At 51.3% G+C, this 22,179-nt stretch overlaps 1 protein-coding gene across 1 annotated transcript in view; it reads right to left on the bottom strand.

Moving 5' to 3' along the window:
• Positions 1-22,179, bottom strand: part of Kiaa1671 (KIAA1671 ortholog) — a 135,357-nt gene that overhangs the window by 103,128 nt on the left and 10,050 nt on the right. Inside the window, exon 2 of the mRNA XM_050121058.1 lies at positions 862-1,011. The gene's annotated coding sequence lies outside the window, so the exon portion shown is untranslated. The remainder of the gene's footprint in view (positions 1-861; positions 1,012-22,179) is intronic.

Raw genomic sequence — 22,179 nt, 5'->3', positions numbered from 1 at the left:
CACCTGGTACTCCACCCGTGTGCCCGTCCACCCGGCAGGCTGGTCAGCTTTGAGATCTGCTCTCAGGCGGGAACCCCCAAATCCTCCAGCAGCTGAGAGAGGTGGGGATGATGGACTATGTGCTTTGTGGAGTGGAAGAAAATGGGCCCAGAGAAGTCCCCAACTGGTTTCACTCAGCTAGAACCACACCTCCCCCATAATTGCCCATCACGCCTTGCCTTTTGTTGTTGCTGTTGCTTTTTGAGCCAGGGTCTCAGGCAGCCAAGGCTGACCTCTTGCCTCCGCCCACCAAGTGCTCTGACCACAGGGCAGGCCTCTCCACTGAGTTTCAGCCCTGCCCCTTTAAAATACAGCGTTTTATGTCTTTCTCACCCTAAAAAGCATCATACAAACCTCCCTGCTCATGACCCACCCTGATTCTGCTATGAAAGCCATCCCTTCTCAAAAGCCCCAGAGATGGCCCTGCCCCTCCATGTGCTCAGAAGGGAGACAGTGTCCTGATTAACCAGGAACCTCCTAGGCCTTGTGTGGTTCCTCCACGGCAACAAATGAAGACAGACAGATTTGGACATTTTTCTCTCCATCACACACCCCATGGACTAACAGATTCCAGCTCCCCAAGCCAAGGAGAACATTGTCTCCACTCAGCTGGGAGCAGAATGCAGATCTGGGAGAACTAAGAGCCTAACATCTTCCATCTGAACAGTGCCCAGGGATGCTCACTTCAGGTGGTCTAAGTCCCATTCTACAACTAGCACCCAGCCAGGACATGGGACACTGACAATGCACAAAGGACAGACAGAAAATTCCCCAGAAACCTCACCTTCCAAACATCCAGCCCCCAACTCAGTACCAACTTACCCAGGCTGTCAGATCCTCAGCGAGGGACACAGGACCACCTAGGAATGCCGGGGCGGGGGTCACAGTTCATGGTGAATGGGCCATCCACTCGTGCCCATGGCAGAAGCAGCAGGGAGAAGAAGGCTGTGCCCACAGGCTGTCTCTGCAGGGCTGGGGAGACACAGAAAGACAGCTTGGTTCCGGAGTTCCTTCCGCACAGACGGTGCAAAAGCTTTCGGGTTCCAACTGCATCCGCTGGCGTCAACTCCAGCTCTTAGCCTCGCATGTCTGTCAGCCTTATATATTCATGCACAGCATGCAGAGTGCTGGGTCCACACAGGTGCTCAGTAAATACCTCCCCTGCTCCCCAGATACATTACAGAGCACCTGCTTATGCACTGATATAAACCAGAGACCCCCTACCACCATGGAACTCATGGTTTCGTGTGGGATGCACTCAGGCATGCACACACACACACACACACACACACACACACTGAGACACTCATGCACATGCTTATTAAAGAACACATATACTCATATATGTACTCATACACCCCAACACACACAGTGACACATTCATGCACACACAAGCAGCTGTGACATTACACGGAAGAGCAGAGGTCTATAATGGGATGGGGAGCCTATGGACAGGGGTCGGGGTGGAATTCCACTGCTCCAAGATTGGTGCCTTTTGGCCAGTGTCCTCAACCTGCAGGAGGTAGCTGCTGAGCACTCAAGGTATCTACAGTCGTGCAAGGTGGCATACGCCTGCCATCCCAGTATTTAAGGAGGTGGAGACAAAAGGATCAGGAATATAAGACCAGCCAGGCTACATGAGACCCTTCCTCAAAACCAAACCAAACAAAAAGGTTTCAGCTGACTTGGCCACTCTCTCCCCTAGTCATGGCATCTATACACTGAAGCCCTTGGAGGCTCTCATAGCCTCCTCAGGGCCTTTGCACTTGCTGGAATCTATCTTTGGGATATGCCTCTTGATCACACAAATGTGTAAACCTTGGGTCCAACCCTTGGGCCACAGTTCAGACATGCCCAGTCCCACACGTGTGCTTGCAGAGCACCACAGATACCGGACAGTCCACGGAACTTGCTGCTAGACAGTCACATTGACTAGGATACGATCCTCACTCTATACTCAGTAGCAAGCTCACAGGGCACCCTATCCTCTGCACAATGGCAGGCCACAAAACAGTATGTAGTAGAAGGTCACTGGGTGTATATATACATACGGATAGTCGCTGGGTGTATAACTACACCGCGGAGAGTCACTGGGTGTATAACTACACAGCGGAGAGTCACTTGGTGTATAACTACACAGTGGAGAGTCACCGGGTGTCTAACTACACAGCGGATAGTCACTGGGTGTGTAACTACACAGCGGAGAGTCACTGGGTGTATAACTACACAGCGGATAGTCACTGGGTGTATAACTACACAGCAGAGAGTCACTGGGTGTATAACTACACAGCGGATAGTCACTGGGTGTATAACTACACAGCAGATAGTCACTGGGTGTATAACTACACAGCGGATAGTCACTGGGTGTATAACTACACCGCGGAGAGTCACTGGGTGTCTAACTACACAGTGGAGAGTCACTGGGTGTATAACTACACAGCGGAGAGTCACTGGGTGTATAACTACACAGTGGAGAGTCACTGGGTGTATAACTACACAGTGGAGAGCCACTGGGTGTATAACTACACAGCAGATAGCCATTGGCTGTATAAATAGTTGCCAAGTGAATAAATGAAAGGCGAAATTCTTCTGACCCTAATCCTCACTATTCTAAGGATAGCTCATTCCCAATCTGGGTTCCTGCAGCAGTCAGGACCTCAGAGTCACAGTGCTTATTTGAACACTCACCCACTAATCAAGAGCTCTGTTGTCAGGGTGGGTGAACCATGGGTGTCCTCCCCAGGGTAGACACCACATACACCTACTGTGGCCACAACCATGCTACCATTGTACCAGCATGACAATGCACATGAGGACAGAATGTGCCTCTTCATGGTTTTAATGGGAAGAGTGTCACCAGGGCAGCCAAAGGCACACATGGCCCTAAGCCAGCTCCAGAGGCCATGATGCAGAGGCAAGGGAGGGTGCATGAAAGCCAAAAGCAAGCATGTTGGTTCATAGTCTCCAGTTCTCTCTCTCTCTCTCTCTCTCTCTCTCTCTCTCTCTCACACACACACACACACACACACACACACACACACACACACACGCGCGCGCGCGCGCGCGCGCACCAAGGAGTCAATGACGTGGTGAGCAGATCCACGAGCCAAAGAAGTTTTAAAACCATGGGAAGGATACCTAAATAATTACACCCAATCTTAGAAGCCCAGGATTCTCTGGTTTTCACTGAACCTGTTGTAAATGGCAAGGAGCCCATTTAGATGCTTTTAAACCCAGCTTCAAATGAATCACATATGCTACGCCCAATTTGAGACGGCGGTCTCTTCCAGAACACAGCAGAAGCCCACTCACGCTGAACCAGCTGCTATTCATTCCTGGAGTGGCCTCGCTTGCTGTGTGTATGTGCAGAGCTGACACACCATGAGTAAAGCCAGGTAGCTAGGAGGTCCTTAGAAAAAGGAAGCAAACTGAGTCTAAGCAGGTGTGTGTGTGTGTGTGTGTGTGTGCGCGCGCACACACACACACACACACACACATGCATGCATACATTAATTGACTGGTTGATTGATTTCACAGGACAGAGGACTGAACTCAGGGTCTTAATCATGCTAAGCAAGGGTTCTCCCAGTTCACAATTCATACAGATCACAAATATCATGGGACACAGGCAGATGACAGGGATCCTCTGGGAGTCAGGAAACTGGCTGTACTAGAAGAACAGGGATCAAGCCAGCCCCAAGTGGAGTTGTAACAGTTGCTACCTAGCGAGTCTTCAGCTACCGCTGAACCTGGGGACCCTGGCTTTGGTCTCTCTGAATCTATTAGGCAACTTCACATTTCCACTCCATGCTGCTGTGTGTGGAGGAAACCACCAGTGGGAGGAATCCTCTAGCAACACCCCAGTGCAGGAAATGAGACAAAAGTCAGTGGAACCCTCCCTGCGAGCCCAGTACACTGTGGCCTGGGTCGGCACTGTGGAAGCTTTTGGTTCAAAACTAGAACTTAGCACAGACTCGGGCCTTGATTCATCGCAGCAGCTGGGGTTGTTCTGCAGCATACCACCTTCAAATGGATCTGGATGCTCACCAGCCATGTGCGGTGCTCTCATCTCAGTGCCCGAGTCCTGGGAATGCCACCATCTGGCAATGGACGTGGGCTAGGACTGACACCTTTTCATTATCTTCCACAACATGACCTCGACCTCCAAATATGCAAAGCCACCCTGGGCAAACCCATTACTGTGGGAAGACGTAAGAAGAGATGTAAGAAGAGTCCTCCCCATGGAATGGGGCTGCGGGGCACACAGATCTGTCCACTACAGATCCCAGGTGGCCCAGGCACAGCCATTGGGTCAGATGCCACTGGAGTGTGCCCATTCTTTCCTTGGTCCCCAGAATGGCAGCCTCATGTCACCCATCCCTGTCAGGGTAGAAGTACCTTCTCTAGGGCAGGGGCTGAGGACATAACAGTGGACATTCAAGAGGATGTGCAGGGGACAGTGGATATTCAAGAGGACAGGCAGGGAACAGTGGACATTCAAGAGGATGTGCAGGGGACAGTGGACATTCAAGAGGATGTGCAGGGAACAGTGGGCATTCAAGAGGATGTGCAGGGGACAGTGGACATTCAAGAAAACAGACAGGGGACAGTGAACATTTAAGTGGGAATGTAGGGCTGTGGATACAGACAGTGGTGGAGTACCTGCCTAGCAAGTGAGAGACCCTGTGTTTGAGATTCATACACACAACCATATGCACGCATGCATGCACGCACACATGTGTGCGCACACATTTACACACATACAAACACCAGGAATGATGGCACACACCTGTCATTCTAGCTCTTGGTAGACTGAGACAGGAAAATTGTGAATGTGAAACAAGACTAACTTGGGGAAGGGCACTAAAATACCACGGACCATCCCAGTCGAGCTTCCCTGGTCCTCCCCTGTGAGTGTGCTTCATGTCAAGTACTGACCAGCTTAGGAATACCACTCACAGGCTTATTTTATGGACTGTGTGTGGCCCCTCTCGAGACTCAAGCTGGCTGGGTCCTGCTGGGAGAGAGTATGGTCCACATGCCACCAGCCCAGAAAAGAGCAAAATTCAAAATATAAAGCGTGGCTTCTGAAGGCACTCGATTCCTGCACTGTGGGTCACCTGAGGAATCACGAGTTCATCTATTCTAAGTAGGGACTGTCTGCAGAGCCACACTCCTGCAAGAAATGGCTCCCCGGTGCCCCTGTCCTGGCCTCTAACAACATCAGACTTCCTTTCCCCTGTGTGTGGCCCTCACTGGATATTTGACATCAGTGAGGTCTGTGTCCCTCTGCCCGTCTTTCTCTCAACTCCTCTCCAGACAGGACCTAGTCCATGGGCTCTTCTCTGTGGCCCAGGCCAGCCTCTCCTGCCTCTAACCTCTGACCTGAGGGGTAGGGTCCAGGACCCTTGATGGACTCAGACTCAGCTGGAGGCTCACCAGCTCTGCTTCAACTTCTTATCACTCCAACAGGCATGTCCCCAGCACAGGCCAGCTTCCTGGATCCCAGACAGCATTCTGAAATTCCCCAACAGAAAAGCTGCCCACTTAAGGAAGACAGCCAGCAATTATACTGGGCAGCTGCCTACATGCAGGGGAAGCAGCGTTTCCAGGTAGCATGTCCTGTGTCCCTCTGTAGATATCATCCTAATCCACAGGGTTTCACTGCCCCAACCTCCCCATCCTGGCTCCCTCTCGGGCTCCAGCTCCCTGGGGCCCTCAGTCTACAGTCATATCCACAAAGGAGTGACAGGGACAATTATATAAAGGGTTTGAAGAGGCTGACAAGTGAGCCCCAGTGATGTGCAGTACAGAACTATTCCCGACAGCCCCTTAAAGATGGATACAAACTATCAGACCCCCAGGCCAGCTGCGTGTCTGCAGGGAGTTACAATCCATCCCGCTCCCTGTAAGTAAACATCCGCCTTTTCAAGCTTTGTGGCCAGTTCCTTCCTACAATTTGTGCTATTTTGGGACATTGTAGTCACTGGAGAACCCAGTCATCAAGCAGCCTTCATTCCCTCTTGCTTTTCTCCAGATTAGGGTTGGCAAACTACAGCATGGAAGCTAAGCCGGCCCTCTGCCTAGCTTTGCAGATAAAGTTTTATTGAACCCAGACACTGAAGCCTCTTTCAGGAGCCACTGTCTTTGTTCACCACAGGAAAAAAACAAGACATTTACTGTCATCCTTTACAGAACAAATGACTCTAGTGTGTGTACAGGGGTCCCTCAAACACAGGGTCCCCAAAGCCAAGACTGCTCTCATGGTCTGGTAATATTTCCAGCTACAGCCGGCTTCTTCCTGGAGTCTCTTCCAGTTCCGCCTGAGAACTATGGAAAAAGGTATTCATACCATCAGAAAGTTTGGGATATTTGTTTGTTCTGTGAGACAGGGTCTCACATGGCTGACCTCAGATTCACTATGCAATCAAGGATGGCAGTGGGCTCCTGATGTCCCTGACGTCAGTGAATCACACCAAGTTTACTCCAAGTTACAGATGCAACCCAGGACCTCGAGCGAGTTAGGCAAGCACTCTACTGGCTGAGCCACACCCCAGCCCAGCAAGTTTGGTTTGCTTTTCAAATTATTTGGGGATGAGAGTGTGCACACTCGTGTGCCACAGGACTCACAGGAAGGTCAGATAACAGCTTTGGGGCTCATGGGATCTGTGGATCAGACTTGGATTATCAGACCTGTGCAGCAAATGCTTTTACCAACTGGGCCATCTCACAGGCCCACAGGGAAAAATTAACCATCTTAAACCCTACCATGGAGACCCAAAGGCCATATGGCATTCTGCCAAACAGCCAGAACCAGTGGACATTCCTGGTGTGAACAAGAGCCTGGCACATACAAGATGGTGCCAGTTCACACTGCTACCTAGGGACCAGTTTGTCAGTTGTTGGGCTGGTTTTGTTTTTTTGAGACAGGATTTTATTATAACCTAAGTCAGCCTTAAACTCAAGGTAATCCTCCTGCCTCAGCCTCTCGAGTGCTGAGATGACAGGTTTATGCTACACACATGGCAGAATTAGTTCTTTTGTTGTTTAATGTCACAGTATGTCACCAGTGTGTTCAGTTGTAACACCTACACAGCATTTTCTGGCGCTCCAAATGCCTGTCCAAGGATAGCTCCTCATTTGATAATCCAAGCCCCCGCCCGCCCGAGGTCCTTCAAGAACCAATACATTAAAGCTGACACTCAGGTAAGAATGCCTCAGTCACTAAAGTTCTTGCACACATAAGGACCTGAGTTTGAACCCTAGAACCAAAACAAAACATAGAAAAGTTGGACTACTGGTGCATGATTGGTAGCCTATGACCCGTCCGCGCTGCCCACCTGGGGAGTTCCTGGCCAGTACACAAGCCTGGGTGAAAACACTGACCAAGAGTGCAGTGGATACCCACGGGGAATCGTGCAGGAGACTGTGGGCTGCCTGGGTCAGAGGCATGCACCTCTCCCCCAGCCCTGCATGTCTGCACAGTGATTCCCAGGGAAGCACTTCCGCGCTGATTCTGTTCCCAGCTGGAGGTCAGGGTTTGCCGTCACTCCCCTGAAGTGGACCCAACAAACACACTGGAGCCTGGCCGGCCTCACCTCAGGGAATCTTCCCAGCTCTACTTAAAGACTATTATCAGAAACGTGACCAGAGGGCAGAGGGTTCATGAAGAGAAGGGCGTTGGCTAGGACCAGCCCAGAGGCTGTGCGAGGCTGGCGTGGCCTGGGAGAGGATGGCATGAACAACAACATTAGAGCAGGACTCCACCCTGGGCCCAGCTCGACAATACACAACCCAAGTGACTTCAGAGAAGAACGTCAGCATTCTGTGCTCTCAGCAGGAGCCAGGGAGCATTTTACACGGCAGAGAAAATGGTAACTCTTTCCCTGAGAGAACTGGCTGATATTGGCCCAAGAATGCCAATGCACAAGCAAGTGCTCACTAGATTTAAGCAAGTACTCATCTCACAGAACACACTGGCTCCATCCCTTGGAAGGCTCCCAAGTACACGCAAACTCACACATGGGAGCACCCCTAAACGCAATGTCTCTTTTCAGCGACAGCCCTTTACCCTGGACGATTTCCACAAGCCTGCCCGAGCCCCAGAGTGCCTTTTACAGAGATTTAATTAGAACACCTCTTCCAGGGAGCCCACGTGACTTCAAGTTCTCAATGTATCCAATCAAATCTGGCTCAGGAGCCAGGCAGAGGTGGCATACCCTTTAATCCCAACACTCGGGAGGCAGATGCAGGCGGATTTTTGTGAGTTTGAGGCCAGCCAGGTCTACAAGAGCTAGTTCCAGGACAGGTTCCAAAGCTACAGAGAAACCCTGCCTTGAAAAAGCAAACAAACAAACAAACAAAAAACTGGCTCAGGAAAAAGGCACAAGCTGCTCACTTACAAGGCTGGCATTCCCATGACAGCCCACCCTGGTTACAGACCCTTCCAGGGTTACCGGAAGCCCAGTAATCTTTGGAAATGTCCAAGACCAGCTGCCTGGTGCACAGATGGCCCTGACATCCCCTTCTCCATCACTGGCTCATCAGCAAACGAGCACACAGAAACAACCCTCACTCTGACCACTTGCCACCCCCACCACCACTCATGCCTCCATCGCTTGCTGCCATGGTCGCAGACTGCAAACTACCCCTAGGTTTTTACTGCACCCAGTTACTATTGCAGTTTCCTCTTGAATCAAGAAAGGCTGAACAGCTTTTGTGTTTACAATAAATTTTTTTTTTCAAAATTTCTTGTAAAATAATTGTACTGAACTTTTGAAAACATGAAAAGTTACCACAAGGTAAGTGGGAATGGCCAAAGCTCACTCTTTTATTTGTTTAATGTGAGAAGGGAAACTACCAAGAAAGTGTAAAGAGGGGACACAACAGGGCGGACACAGGCTACCAGGAAGCTCCCCTCCCCAGGCCAGAGGCTGGGCTCTCTCAATCAGGAGCTGCATGTGACCCTGTGTTGACTCAAGACTGAGGAAACTTTCTTGAACTGCAAACCAGCTCCCAGATCAAGACTTATTATCAATTATGAAATCTCAGCCTTAGCTTATGCCTGTCCCACCAGCTCTTATAACTTTATTTAACCTGTTTCTCTTCATCTACATTTTGTCTGGGGCTTTTTACCTTTCTTTCATTCTGTATGTCCTATTCCATGTCTGGCTGGTGACTGCCTGGCTAGCCCCGGGCATCCCCCTCTCTTTCTCTTTCTAGCCTACATTTCTTTCTTCCTTATTCTCTCTACCCGCCAGCCCCGCCTGTCCCTCTTCTGTCTGGCTACTGGCCATTTATTAGACCAATTAGGTGCTTTAGGCAGGCAAAGCAGCTCATCTTTACATCATTAAACAAATGCAGCGTAAACAAATGTAACACACCTTTACATAGTTAAAGTAATATTCCGCAACGTGAGTGGAATGGCTTGGAGGGAGACTTCCACTTTGTGTATAAACAGAAAATGCACCCAATGCTGTTCTACCAGAACAAGGATAGGACACCTAGACACATGGCAACCCCCTGGGAATCAAGAGGCCACAAAGGCTATGCTTTATAGACAATAACATGAATCCTTTGGCTTTTGTATGAAAAAAATATATCTGTTTAAGCCTCTGTCCATAAGGGCTTGTTACATACAGGTAAACATTGCCAATAGACTCAGAGTAGTTAACTGGACAAAGTCTCTGCTGAGCAGATGTAGAGGCTGCGGTGGCCTTGAAGAACCACTCAATTCAGTAATAAAGACTCCATGATTCAATGAAGTGGCCTGTGAGCACCTGTGAGCAGACCTGGCGGCAGGTACCCAGGAAGTCCTGTCAATGTGCATGCAACAGAAGAGCGGGCCCTTTGCAGACTGTCTGTGAGTGGTGGGATTTGTGTGTGGGGGGGGGGGGAATGAGGAAATTTAACATGTCTAATGAAAACATGGGCTTTCTCTTCATCCTACACCACCTCACCCTCTGCATAGGCCTGGACTAAAAGGAGCAGATAAACCAAAATTGTGAGCGGCAAACTGCCAACCCAGCGACACAGCTCAGTGCCGAGACCCAGCTCCTGCCCCAGCCCGTCATGTAACCAGATGGCCGGTCTCCAGCACAGCCCTCACAACCTCAGCTTCCTCCTGGACCCCAGCTTCTGTGTGCTGGCCCTGGGGACACACTTCCCAGGAGACTTCACCTCAGTGATGCTGGTCTCTTCTTTATCACAGCTGATTCTTTAGCCCCAGCTGACCAGAACCACAGATTCTCAGTTCACAATAGCAAAGGGCCTTCATAGAATCTTTAAACTCCCCTCTGAAACTTCACAAGTCAGGCCTCAATCATCCTCTCTGTTCTCAACATTTTCATCGTCCAAGCTGCAACAGAACAGCTCACTGAGCTCTCAGCACTCAATGGCTTTTCTGCCTCAAATCCTAAAGTGCTTCCACAGTCCTCCCCAAAACACCATCAGGTCCATCACAGTAGCACCCAACTATGCTGGACCAATCTGTCTTAGTAACAGTTACTATTGCTGTGATGAACACCATGACCAAAGCAAGTTGGGGAGGAAAGGGTTCATTCGGCTCACACTTCCACATCACTGTCCATCACTGAACAAGGAAGCCAGGACAGGAACTCAGATAGGGCAGGAACCTGGAGGCAGGAGCTGATGCAGGGGCCATGGAGGGTGCTATTTACAGACTTGCTCCCCATGGCTTGCTTAGCCTGCTTTCTTATAGAACCCCAATAGCTCAGGGATGGCCCCACCCACAATGTGCTGGGCCCTCTCCCATCAATCACTAGTTAAGAAAATGCCCAAAGGTTTGCCTACAGTATGGTCTTTTGGAGGCATTTTCTTAATTGATGCTCCCTCCTCTCAGATGACACCAACCTGCAGTCCAGATGACATAAAACTAGCTAGGACATGACTCTAGGGCAAAAGAAAATTCTACAGCTGGGGCTCAAGCAAGGCTCCAAGGCCTGAAGCAACCATCACAGGGACGACATATGATCAATACTGTCCCCTCAGTTCCCACGCCCATCATTCTTAGCAACCGGCTTCTGGAGGGGCTGGAATTACCCCCACCAACACACGAGCAGCAGCTGCCTCACCCGCCTGCAAGGGATTCACCTGGGACTCACTAATTGACAGATAATGAGTCATAATGAGTGCAACAGAGTCCTTTGCACTTTAGCTAGAGGGAGCCACAAAGCACCTCAGAGAAAGGTGATAAAATATAATAAAAATAAGTTTCCAGTTTTTCGGCTGGGGTGAGGAATGCGGCAGGTGGGGTGGGAGGAGCCTGATCTCGCCTGTACTGTGGACATGTTCCATCTTGAGCCTTGTGACTGTGCCACCCATACACATGACAATCAATTCTTTTCTTTCTTCTTCTGCACATGTATGTGTGTGATTAGCATGTTCATGTGTGTGGGTGTACATGTGTGCCCGCGTATGGAGGCCCAAGTTAGTCAAGTGTCTCCTTCAGTCTCTCTCTACTCATAAATTAAGGCAGGGCCCGCTGATGCAGCTATATAGCCAGCTTGACCAGGGCCCCTGTCTCCAGCTCCCAAAGTACCAGGATTACAGATTGGGGCCGCCATGCCCACCAATAGCTCTCAGACAGGTGCTAGGATCCAAACTCTGAGCCTCATATTTGCACAGCAAGATCTTGTCTATGGAACTATCTCCGAGTCCAAAATCAACTCTGTAAACATTCAGGTACAAGCAGGCCATTTAATCCCAGCACTAGGGAGGCAGAGGCAGGCGGATCTCTGAGCTTGAGGCCACATGCAGACCCTATTTTCACTGGTGGCCCACGGGCCAGGAGCAGGGACACAGCTGTGAACAAGCAGGCCAGCATGGATGGAGACCATGGGGAAGGCCCTGATGCTTACTGAGCTCATAAATGAAGGACAAAGTTGAGGCCGTATGGAGGGAACCTCCATGGTCATCGGCACTCACCATGTAGAGGCTGGGGAAAGTGCGCCCTCCCACCTCACCACATGCAGGAAAACTCAGGGAGGGTCCCCAAGGAAGAGAGGTGTCCTGGAGTGTGTACAGCAAGTACTCGTTACAAAATGTATCCTCAGATTGCAAACCCAAGGAAGGACTGGCTCAGAAAGCTGCCAGAAGACCTGCTCCCATCCAATTGACCACAGCCCAGGAAAAGCCACACCTGAGCCTCAGTGACACCAGGAGAGGCAAGCCAGCTCACCAGACTTCACCAGCCAATGTCAGCCAACAAGGCAAGCGCATTTCAGGTCTAGCAGAGAGCTGCCAGCTCCACCCACGTGTTCGGATACTGAGGACAGTGTCCTCTTGGCTACTGAACATCAGAACACTAGATCCCCTGGTGCTGGGGCACAATGCAACGCCATGTCCAAAGGTCCTCACAATGTCCCCAGCACAGATAAACTGCAGGGAACTCTAGAGGCAAGCTTCTTGATGGTATACCTTAGGGACACCACATCCCAGATAAACCAACTCAACCTGGCTGGAATCCAGCCAGGACTCTGGGGCAACCCGACTTATGATACCCCATTTCCTAGAACCACTGACTCACCAGGAAATTAGTTTAAAATATTGGGTGTCCCCAAGTTGTCACAACAGGATAGCAAGAAGCACCCCCTGCTGAACGGAGCAGCCAACTGGCCAGATGATGGGGGCCACACATTCCAGTACTGGGCTGTGTTTTGACCAAGTTCACCAACATTTATTGACTCCACCTTTAGTAATGAACCCAAAAGTCAAGGTTTAGGTGGAGCTCAGGAAGTGGGGTGTGGCACAGATAAGTGATGGACTCAGGGCACACCAAGATGAAAGTGTCCTCCTATGACAAGGGGAAGAAAGCAGGGTCCCTTGCAGATAACGTGATCAAGGAAGGCTCTGTGGAGGGGGTGGCATCACAGCCGTGTGGCCTGGGAGGTTGGAGACAGCAGACAAGGGAAAATCATGATGTCTAGAGTCAGATTCAACTAAGAGTAGGGTCCTGGAAGGAGAAGAGGCAGCTGGGGCTGGTGGAAGGAGGGGTAAGGGAATGCTCGCTCGTAGGGGGACAAAGGGTAGATCCCACAGGCTGAAAGCACATTTGAGACTCTACCAGAATGTCTCCCTCCCTCTCCCTCTGGGGGCTCTACTGTGCCTTTCAGAGCAGGAGAGAATGGAGTTACCCACCTACCTGAAACCTGCTCCAGGACCATAGGCTTCTGGACAGGTTGAGGGGGGAGGGGAGGTGCACTGCAGCTCACCATGAAAGTCTTCCCCAGCCTCAGTTTCCTCATCTGTCAAAGGGCATATGAATCATAGACAGGAAGAAGCTTGGCACTGTTTATATGTAGCTCTCCACCATGTGACGGGAATCAGGAACACAGGTATGAACAAGCCTGGCCAGTGTGGGGACCAGCAGAGGAAAGTGGGTAACGAAGGACAGAGACCGCGGGAACACACCAGTATGTTCCTTCAATCCAAGACGCTGCCATTAGTAAAAGTCCAGAGCCCACTGACCACAACAGCAGCTTCACAAGTGAAGACACCATCTCGCAGCAGACATGCATCTTCTAAGAAAATAACCTGGCTCCCCAGGGCCACTCCACTCCCCCAAGGCAAGGCCCCAAGTTCCCAACAAGAAGGGCAGCTCCAAGCACCACTCTGTGTGGTGTCTGCTGCTGCTGTAGAAGGAAGAGTCCTTCACACTTAGCCCCAAGATACTGATATGACCATGCCCAGGAGGGGACAGAAGGGTCAGGGGCGCCCTGAAACTTACTGACACCAGGAAATAGCATCAGCTAAGCCTGTCCCCTCTAAGAGAGCTGCTCAGAGACACCACCTGTTTTCTCAGTGATCAGTGTGCTGGCTAGTTTTATGTCAACGCGACACAAGCTAGAGTCATCTGAGAGAAGAAAACCTCAACTGAAAAACATGCTTCCATAAGATCAGGACGTGGTCAAGCCTGTGGGGCATTTTTTTGATTAATGATTGATATTAGAGCACCCAGTCCATTGTGGGTAGTGCCATCCCTGAGCCATTGGTCCTGGGTTCTATAAGAAAGCAGGCTAAACAAGCATGGGAAACAAGACAGTCAGCAGCTCCCCTCCAAGGCTTCTGCATCAGCTCCTGCCTCCAGGTTCCTGCCCTGCTTGAGTTCCTGTCCTGACTTCCTTCAGAGATGAACAGTGATGTGGAAGTATAAGCTGAAGTAACCCTTTCCTCCCCAGTTGCTTTGGTCATGGTGTTTTGTCTAAGACACCAGGGAACCACGGGGGGGGGGGGGGATAGAAGCCTAGAGAGATACGGGCCTGAGCCATGATCATTCACAATTATAGCACAATTCCAGAGTTCCAACGTCTTAACTGCTCAGCAGCTAACTAGCCAGAATGAACTGGGACGGTCCTTTAGAGTTGGGAGTCTGAGAGACAGGATGCCTGGACACAGTGTGGCTGTGGGTTAGAGTGAACCTTGAATTCTGGCTCATGCCATTGGCTATGTAACTGGAGCCTCAGTTTTCCCATCTGGACCAGAAGAGCCAACTCAGTGTCTGACTTCCCACACTGGGATCCAGCCCATGGCAGAAAGCCAAGGTTGTCCTGAAGTTGCCCACCAATTCTTGAAGTCAGCCCTCCTTGTTCACAACTACACTGACAGCCCAGCCTTTCAGTGAGAGACTGTCAACCACCAAGGAAGAGAAGGGACATCAACCTAAGGCACATGTGCTAACATGCACACACAAATGCATACATACAACACACACATACAAAGGGAAAGAAAGAAACAACAGAGGGAGTCATTGTGCAAAGGCCCTGTGGTAGAAAACCCATGGAGGGGAAGGGACCCTTGCACAGTACACAGGACAGAAAGCAGGAGAGGGCACTGGAGCACAAGACTAAAGGAATGTGACTGCCCAGTGACTGGGCCAGGATAAACAGGCCTGGGCATCCTGGCTGGGGATTAAGCTCTCTCAAGGGAAGTTTGCAAAGCAGCTAATGGCACCATGCTAAGCAGAAACAGCGTCCGCAAAGCTGGACACATCTGGGGATCTGCAAAACTGAAAAGAACAACCGCAAAAAAAGAAATCAGCAAAATGCCTCCCCTCCCTTGTCTGATGGGGGAAGCCTCTGTGGGGTACTTCTGCCATTTGCCGAGCACCAGGTTCTAGCAAGAATCTTGTTTTTGTTTGTTTAACACTAAGCAGGGGTAGAGTATAGCTTGCTGCTATCTGCCCCATCCACACACCCCACTGGGGCTCCAGGAGCCAAGGGCTTAGGAGGACAGCCGCTCTCATCCAACTCTCAAATAAACAACCGGCCCTTTGGCAGAGTCCCCTCGCCCTCCCTCCAGCACTGGAGCTCAGACAATGACTATGTTTTCTGAGAGGCAGTGAAGGGCTAGGGCTCGGCATGGGAACTCACCCAAATACAAGCTTCCCCACCCAGAACCCTCCCTTTCCTACAGCCAGGGTCAGCCCTCCCTCTCTCTCTCTCTCTCTCTCTCCCTCCCTCTCCTGTGCCTGGTGCTTCCCATAGAGCCCTGACCAGCCCTGAATTCCTGGGGCCCGGAGTCCAGAAGGTTCCACATTAAACACCCAAGCTCAGTGGTGAAGCAGAGGAGAGAGCCTGAAGGGCCGGTCACTCTACAGAGCCATGATAAAAAGGGGCTTCTCCATGCTGACGTCACAGTGCTGTGGAAGGAAGAGCTATCAGGTCAAACACAGACCAAAGGGCTAAGGGGCGTGGGGGGCAATCTAGAAGGGCTGAAGGTCAAGGATCGGGGTCCAGGCAGGTACTCTACACTTGGAGGCCACCTAGGAAAGGGACATTGGACCCTGACTCAGACCTATGTGTGGAGGAGAAGCCTGCTGGGGGAGGGGCTTTCCAGTCAGTGGACTCAGGAAGCAGGGCCCATGGGAAACCAGAGATGGGAGAAGGTGGGTAGGAGGGACACCCTACCAGGCAGAATCCATGCAGAAAGAGTGAGAAGACCCCAGTGGGGGCCCAGAAAGTCAACCCCTACCCCAGTCTTCAGCAGGGCTATGACTCCTCACTGTGCCTCCCAGTGGAAACTAAACGAGGGGCCAGTGTATCCCTAAGCCTCCCCATCTAGCCTGTGAGTTCCAGAACTCAAGGCCTTGCAAGACTTCCCCTCCAGGATAGGTCCTGGCTCCTGAGAGTCCTGGCCCTGGGCTGGCGCTTAGATAAGAGCTGTCGTGAGCCCTGCTGCCCAGGACCAAATATGAGTTCCAAAGTCTGCAGTGGACTTGCTGGTGGGTGGGTGAATGCTGGGAACACAAAATAAGCCGGCTCCTATAGGAGCCACCACTGCCACCCCTTAGGGTGGCCAGGGTCGTTTCCTGTGTCACATCCGCTGAGCAGGCCTCCGTCCCGCAGTGCCGGCAAGACTTAACATTTGTAGGCTAAGAATTTAAAGTCAGGATGTGATTCATCTACACAGGCCTTCCTCAAGGAGAAAGGAAACTCAGATATGCAACCAAATTTAACTTCTTTTCTCCACGCACTTCTGTAGCAGTAACGCGCAAGGGCAGGGCACGCGCACAGGGAACACCCCCCCACACACACACACACCGGAAGGACCACCTGCTACCCTTAGCAAGCAGAGAGGAAACCTTCAGGAAAGGGGGAGGGGCACTCCTGTGGGACTGGCAGCTTGTCTGTCCTAATCCCCATCCCTGTCTCTCCTCCATAGACAGGCACAAAAGAGTTAAAGAGTTTGTGCCTGCAGGAAGCCAGGGCCTCGCACTGCCCCGGGAATTTCAGAGCCTGTGAACAGATTTGGTTCAGGAAGAAACAGCCACCTGGGAGAGGTACTTCAGCTGTGTTAGGTCCTGGTGGGCAAAAGGTGGGCACGCACACACTCAGGGCCAGGGAAGCAGTTCCCAGATCCCAGGGAGCCAGGTCCTGATCTTTAGCTCTGGGATCAAGACTTTCATCTCCAGACATTCAAGGGTAGGTGACAAGTGGCCAGGCTCCCTGCTGCTCAGCAAATACATTCTGAGTCCTCAGATAAGCAGCAGCCCCTCCATGCAAGAGACTATCACACTGATGGTGAAAACCTCATTCCTGGCTTCCTTGTCCAGGGCCTTTGTGTCTGAGGTGACCTGTACCTTCAGGCCTGTGGAACAAGACAGAAGAACTGGCCATAACCTTTAGTTCTCATCCCTGCAGGGCTGCTGGGCTGCAGCAGGGCTGGGGTGCAGCTCAGTGCAAAGGGCTAGCCTAGCATGCATGCTGCCCTGACTTCCAATCCCAGCAATAAGTAACCGGACACAGTGGCTCAGGATTGTAGTCTCAGCACTCAGGAGACCGGGCAAAAGGATCAGGTCGGGGTTATCTTCAGCTACAAAACAAGTTGAAGGCCTAGCCTGGACTATATGATGCCCCATCTCCGAAGTAATAAACAGCAAGTGAAGCAAATGAGCAAGTATACTAGGGGTGGGTGGAACAGGTGTGTATGTGGGTGAGGGCATGGGATGGCATGAGAGTGGGCGTGTGAGTGTGTATGTGTATGTATGTGGAGGGCAAAGGGGAACCTCCATGTTGTCTGCTGGGTTTGTCTGTCTGATTTTCACTTTGAGGCAGGGTCTCTCCCCAGGACTTGGGACTCACCAATTAGGTGAGGCTGGCCAGTCAGCAAGCTCCAGGGACCCACCTTCCACATCCCATCATCACTGGGGTGACAAGCGCACCCCACTGTGCCCAGCACTGGGCTTCTCCTTCCTGCATGGTAAGTACTTCATTGTACTGTTCTTAATGGGAGCAGATGACCATCACCCAGAAAAGAAGACAATACAGCTAAGAACCAAGAAAGCCTAGGTCTCAGCCAGCATCCCGGCAGCCCTCGGGCAAGACACGACGTTCTCCGCCATCAAGTCTCGCCCTTTCCCTCCAGCCCTTGTGCAGCATCTCTGCTGTGCACACCCTGCAGAGCTGACCCACGCAGGTGCCCTCCTCAGAGAGTCAGGAGTTCACACAAGGTCACACAGCAAGAAGAAGCAGTGAGCAGACCAGTGACCCACAGTGAGGACATGGAGGCCTCCTCTATGACCTCTCTTCCAGCTGCCTCACCTATGTCCCCAGGCTCAGTGCCCAACCTTTGCAAGCACACGTCCCAGCTCAGGGATCCTACAGATAAAAGCTCCTTCCACCCTTCTAAGGTTCTGCGGAAGGGCAGGGGACACTCTGGAGGTAGGTTACCCTAACACCTGCAGGACACATCACGACCACTCTGAACCCCCTCCCTCCCAGGGCTCCTCTCCCACCCCATCCCTTCATAACCCCATGTCTATGCGGGTGGAAGGCACCCAGCCCCAGCTGGCCATCAGAACAAAGGGTGCCAGGCCTCTTTGGGCATAAAGCTCACGGTGATAGCCAGCACCCAGGAACTGGCCGGAGCTGCTTGCTTTCCTGTGTTTGTGTTTTCAAAGTCACCTTCTACTGGAACACCGCGGCGAGCTGTTTTCACTGCGGGTCATGCATGACACAAGGACTAGCTCAGATAAAGCCCGGCAGGGCGATCGCATCTCAGGTGAGTCACAATGCAGGACCCACAGATGGGACAGAAGTCACAAAGGCTGGGTGTGTGTAGCAGAGCTAGGGGGTTATGCACGAATCCATCCACTCACTTGTCACAGCACTGACAGACACATGAGAACCCTCGGCCGGCCCACTCAGATCTTGGTGCCCCAGGAACTTGAGGAGTTTCCTTCAGACCCAGGCACTCATCCCAGCCCCTGTGCTGCTCTGTGTGAGACAAACGGGGCTACATACAAACATGTAGTCCAGGCGAGCCTCACACGCATGCTTCTTCTGCCTCAGTGTCCCAAACGCTGGATTACAAGAGTCCACCACCAAGCCTGGCTTGGAGCCCTCTTATTTTTGCAAAGCTCTCCCAGGCTCTCCCCAGAGCAAGGGGGAGGGTGTCTTCTGAGCTGGCAGAGCAAAGGACCACACCCTCAGCTCTCAGGGAACCCTTCCCCAGTCAATGAGGGGAGTCTCCACACTCCCAGAGCATCCCGGAAGCGTAACAGGGCTTCTCCCCAGTGGGACACAGACAGACATGGGTGCCCTGGTGGGTAAGAAGCAGATTCTCTGTCTCCCCTCTCTTTCTTTCCAGTGCTGGATTCAGAACCCTGCACAAGCTCGACAAGTGCCCTACCCTGAGCAACAACACCAAGCCCTTTGCCCTTTTCATTTTGAGCCAAGGTCTCACTAAGTTGCCCAGGCTGAACTGGCTTGAACTGGTTCTGTGGCATAGGCAGTCTAGGACTTGGGATCTTCCTGCCTCAGCCTCCTGAGTAGCTGAGATGATGGGCCTTGAATCAGCACCCTCGGCCACTGTGATATGTCCCTAAATCATGGAAGAGTCTCAAATGGCTCACAGCCCAGAGTGGAGAAGCCAGAATACTTTCCGAAACACATCACACGGTAAAGAAGGGAAGCTGCAGTCAGCGCCTCCCCACCCATGGATACAGCAGCGGCGACGTAATTCCAAAACTTCCCCTCAAAAGTCAGTGCCTGTCAATTTTTTTTTTTGAGACAGGGTTTCTCTGTGGCTTTGGAGCCTGTCCTGGAACTAGCTCTGTAGACTAGGCTGGTCTCGAACTCACAGAGATCCGCCTGCCTCTGCCTCCCAAGTGCTGGGATTAAAGACATGTGCCACCATCGCCCTCCCAAGTGCTGGGATTAAAGACATGTGCCACCATCGCCCGGCTGCCTGTCAAATCTTTATGGCTCTTATCAAGACCCCAAAAATAGCAGGGTTGGCAAGGGCAGGAAACATGTTTCCCTGAACTATGTGCAGGAAGATAAAATGGCACAGCCACTGGGCAAAGCAATATGGGTATTTCCCAGGTCGCCTGTCTGGAAAAAGGGGAATGATGGCATGACTGGCTGCGTCCCACTGAAGTTAACTTTGTTCCCATTCTGACTCACTAAACAGCACTTTCAAAGCTTCCATCAACTGTGGCTGGACCCCCACTCTCCAGGAGCCACGAGGGAAGCCAAGGCTGCACACAGTGGCAAACTCATTGCTCCAAAGAATCACAAAGGCACTGGGAGATCTAAATGCCTACTCTGTTCCTGAAGGAAAATGTGCTTCTTTCATTCATGAGACAAAGATGTGAACCCCCTGCTTTCACCCCCCCTCCCCAAGTCTAACAACTGTTCAGCCCTGTGACAAAATAGCTCACCTGTGGGCAGCCCATTACAGTTTGCAAGACAAGACTGAGTAACAGGACATGGGGAGGGTGTCAGGGCAATAAGTGACTGTTTTCATGTGTCAGTGCCAGAGAGACCTGAACTAGTTCACTGAACATGTGTGTATGCATGTCGGAGGAGAACATCAGGAACCCTGCTTTCTGCCTATTCCCTCAAGACAGGGTCTCCCACTGAGCCAGAAACTAGGTTGGTGGCCAGCAAGCTCCACCAGTCCTCCTGTCGCCACCCCAACAGCACTGGGATTACAGGTGTGGACACAGCCGTGCCCAGCTTCTTATGAGTGCTCTTACCCACTGAGCCACCTCCCAGTCCTGAACATCTCAGAGAATGTTTTTATTTAAATTTTGAAAAATGAATCATGGAGCTGTGGATGTAGCTCAGTGGTGCAGTGCTTGACTAGAATTCTTGAGACTGTGGGTTTGATCCCAGCAAGGCAATACATAACAATTAGATAAAGAAAGAAATGAAGTCAGGAGCAGTGGAATACCATCTGTGACCCCTGCTCCTAGGAAGTGGGGCAAGAACATCAGCAGTTCAAGGTCATCCTTGATTGTGTGACAAGTTCAAGGCCAGCTTAGTCTATGCGACCTTGCCTCAAAGAATGACACAAAATGGTGCATCTATCCCAAGGAACAACAGCAGAGACCAAAAATGCATGAGACACTGAAAAAGATGATCAAATGGATGAGCCTTGCAACAGGACACTGAGGGACGTTCACAAAAGTCCACACAGTATATGACCAGACTCAGAGGAAATGCCCAAACAGAAGTCCATGGAGACAAAAGCAGGCCAGCGGTGGGGAAGCTGGGGGGGGGGGGGGACTGCTACGGGGGTAGCACTTTCATCGTGATGACAAAACTGTCCAAAAGTTGATCCTGATGACACTGTACCTGTCCACGAACATAACAAGACATGAGCCAGCTGGGTGGGACGACATCCCAGCCAAGCCATGACTTCAGAAGCCACAGTCCATGATGAAGTTTGTACCAGCGAAACAAACAGAAGAGCCTGGGAGACACTAAATACGGGGCTTTGGATGGGTTCATGTCCCAGGGCTGGAGCAGGAGGACTTCAAGATCCTGCCAGCCTGGTTTACAGTGTGAGACTCTGTCTTTTTTTTTAATTTTTATTTATTTATTATGTATACAATATTCTTTGTACGTGTGTGCCTGCAGGCCAGAAGAGGGCACCAGACCTCATTGCAGATGGTTGTGACCCACCATGTGGTTGCTGGGAGTCGAACTCAGGACTTTTGGAGGAGCAGGCAAGCTCTTAACCACTGAGCCATCTCTCCAGCCCGAGACTCTGTCCTAAAAAGAGCTGGAGAAAGAACTCAATTGTGAGAAACCCTGAGTTCAATATTCAGCATGGTAGCCCAGGCCTCTCCTGCTAGCACTTGAGAGTTTAAGGTCATCCTCAGTTAGAGAGCAAGTTCAAGGTCAGCCTGAGCTACAGGAGACCCTGTCTCAGAAAAAAATAAGAATTTAAAATAAATAAAACAATCCCAAGCTCTTAGCCCAATGAGCTTGCTCAGACCCTTCATCTGAAAAATGAGAGCAAGAACAGGTCCTACCTTGGGGGGTCCCCATGGGATCTCAGGTGTGAGAGACAGTGTTGACTGTCACCTGGGAGCTGGTCCTCTATGCCTGTGAGGGAATCCCTTGACTATGGTAACTGATGACTATGCATCTTAACTGTGGGCAGCGCCACTCCCTGGGCAGGAATCCTGGGCTGAATGAAATGGAGAAGGGGGCTGAGCCCTAGCATATTCCATGCCCACCTCTTGTGTTTCTGACTACAGATGCGATGTACAAGCTCCCGCTGCCTCGCTGTCACCACCATGATGGACTGACCACCTTTGAACTGCAAGCCAGATACGGCAGTTCTCCCTCAAGTTGTGTTAGTCAGGGGATTTGGTGACAATCACCG

Source organism: Alexandromys fortis, unplaced genomic scaffold (genome assembly GCF_014885135.2).
Source record: "Alexandromys fortis isolate MF-2015 unplaced genomic scaffold, M_Fortis_MF-2015_v1.1 scaffold_197, whole genome shotgun sequence".
In the NCBI taxonomy this organism is placed as follows: domain Eukaryota; kingdom Metazoa; phylum Chordata; class Mammalia; order Rodentia; family Cricetidae; genus Alexandromys; species Alexandromys fortis.
The sequence above is the reverse complement of the archived record's forward strand: the minus strand, read 5'-3'. Positions and strand labels throughout refer to the sequence as shown.